This window comes from Pteropus medius, unplaced genomic scaffold (genome assembly GCF_902729225.1).
Source record: "Pteropus medius unplaced genomic scaffold, Ma_sr-lr_union100, whole genome shotgun sequence".
Taxonomy (NCBI): Eukaryota; Metazoa; Chordata; class Mammalia; order Chiroptera; family Pteropodidae; genus Pteropus; species Pteropus medius.
Window position 1 is genome coordinate 7,802,118 of NW_024349801.1, and position 2,796 is coordinate 7,804,913.

Below are 2,796 nucleotides of genomic sequence, written 5' to 3' on the forward strand. Positions count from 1 at the left end.
TGATAAGAGATTTGTATCTATCATATATCAAGAAGTCTTCCAATTCAATAAGATGAATAACCCAATTTAAAAATGGGCAAAAATCCAAACATATTTTTCCGAAGAAGTATACGAATAGACAACAAGCAGGTGAAAAGATGCTCAACATCATTAGCCGCCTGGGAAATGCAAATTGAAGTCACATGAGATACAACTTTATACCCACTAGGATGGCAAAAATAAAAAAAGGCATACAACGACAAGTGTTAACAAGGATGAGGGGGAAACTGGAACCTCATACACAGCTGGTGGGAATGTAAAATGGGGCAGATGCTTTGGAAAACAGTCTGGCAGTTCCTCAAAGCGTTAAACGCAGAGTTACTGTATGACTCAGCTATTCCGCTCCCAGGTGTGCAGCCAAGAGAATTGAAAACATATGTCTACACAAAAACTTGTAAATGAATGTTAATATGAACATTATTCATAACAGCCAAAAGGAGGAAATAACCCAGATGTTCATCAACCGATGGGTGGATAAACAAAATGTGGTATATCCATACCATGGAATATATCCGGCAGTAAAAAGAAATGAAGTAGTGGCTTTTTTCTATGAGACTTCCTCTTTTCTGCTTGGGGGGTGGTGTGTGCATGTGTGTTTTGTTTCTAGAACCTGGCACAAAACTGGAGCCTAGCCGAGTGTTTGCTGAATAAACAAATGGACAGATAATAAAGGGATGGCTAGCTGGCTGGCTGGCTGGCTGGCAACTGTGGAGTGGTCCGAGACATGAGTGGGTGAGTGATGGGTAGGTGGATGGGTGAGTGGGTGGTGGTGGGTGGATGATGGCAGCTATATATGAAGGGTGGGTGGGTAAATGGATAGGTGGCAGGAAGAATGGATAAATGGGTAGGTAGATGGATGGATGGATAATGAATGGAATTTTCAGTCTGGGTCCCTCCTAGAACGTTCTTTTTGCTTTGACTCCCCCAAAAGTAAAGGCAATGCAACTGCTCCAACATGACTCTTTTTTAAAACGCTCCATTTCGGCAGGGTTCAGGCTCAGGCAAACACCCCACGCACGGAAGATGCAAGGTCACTATACTTCCTGCCACATTCCCTCTCTCTTGTCCAAAGTAGCAGCAAGTTGAAACAACTGGGCTCTCTTACGTGATTTCAGAAAACATCTGCAGATGCCTGGTGTGTCTATTCCAGGCCTGGGCTCCAGGTCCCAAAGCTCCCAAGACAGATCAGACTTGGAACGAATGGCTGAAGAGGCAAGATAAGGTGGTGGGATCATCGAAAGAGCAAAGCTCTACAGTAGACACCTCTCGTTCAAAATGTAGCTCGCTTCCTTGGACAACTCAAACTCTCTATGCTCTCAGTTTCTCATCTATAAAATAGAGCCAGTGACACCCTCCCCATGAAGTCTGTGACTCTTCAACTCCGGTATTATTGAAAGGTTCACATGAGACCTGGGGCTTCCTTTGCTTCTTTCCTCTACCCAGCTCTCTACTTGTCCTCCTCTGGCTTGTGACAGTATGGCGTGTTTACCTGCACAAGCTCTGGTTTCAGATGACCTGGCTTCAGATGACCAGAGTCCGGGCTTGGCTCCTCCATGTGGCCTTGGGCAAAATACCTAACCTCTCTGTGCCTCAGTTTGCTCATCTGTAAAATGGAGATAATAGTAGCTGCCTCATAAGTTTGCTATGAGGATTAATTATCTAATAAAATCACTTAGGTAAGTGACCGGCACATAGCAAGCACTTCGTGAATGCTGCAAGCAGCGCGAATAATTGCAAGAAGCAGTATGTCACTACTGTCCCAACGCTCTGCGTGAAAGGCAGGAGAGGCGGTGGCAAGTCATCCAGCTGGCTCTCCAAGGGAAATGCTGCCCATCCACTGGGCTTCCCTAAGCGCCCCTGGGTTCGGCCACCCTACACTTCGTCCTGGCAGAATAATGACAGCTCCACCATCTTTGGAGGGACCTTCTGGAACGTCCTTTTCCTGATGGCCTGGACCTCTGGAGAAGGGCACAGTTTTAGTTTCCAGGAGGGTGTCCTCTGAGCTTCTGCAGAAATGGCTTCAGGAGCTGAGGCGGGTGTTTCAGTTAAGGCAAGGTGGAGGCTTGTCTCCCATGGACAGCCACCTCTCTGCTCGGCCAGGCGGCACTTTCCTACTTGCCCAGACTGACCACTTGTTTGATCTCGTCTGACTCCCACCCCAACAGCAGGGGGAGGGGGGATTTCCAGCCCGAGTTTACAGATCAGGAAACAGGGGCTCAGAGAAGACAGGCGATTTGCCTAAGGACACACAGCTGGTTCTTCTTCCTACATGTCCCTCACTGTGTGCTGTTGCCAGGGGGATGACCTTTTGGGGGGTGAGTGTTACCCGTTCTGGTCCAGACGGGGAAAGTCAGCTCAACTCCTGGGGCAGAATTCCAACCCTGCAGCACCTGGGCTGTTGTAGGTGTTCGATAACTTCTAACTTTTTTTTTTTTTTAACAATGTCCTTTCTTCATACATATTATTTTTAAAATAAGAAATAATAACTAATTTTTTCATAACTGCAATATGCCAGGCATTTCTGACATGGTATTCTACTTAATCCTCACAGCATATTCTATAGAATACCTCATAGCAGGTATTAGTGCCCCATCTGGGATCTCTGCGAATAGTTCAGACAGGCCTGGTTTTGACAATGCCAGGGAAAAGTGTCAGGAGGAACGGGAATCCCAGTGAATGAGCTCTGCCAGAAGGCCAGGCAAAAAGTCATTCATTAAATTAGGTCTTGAGTGCTGACTTCTTACCAGGTCCCTGATT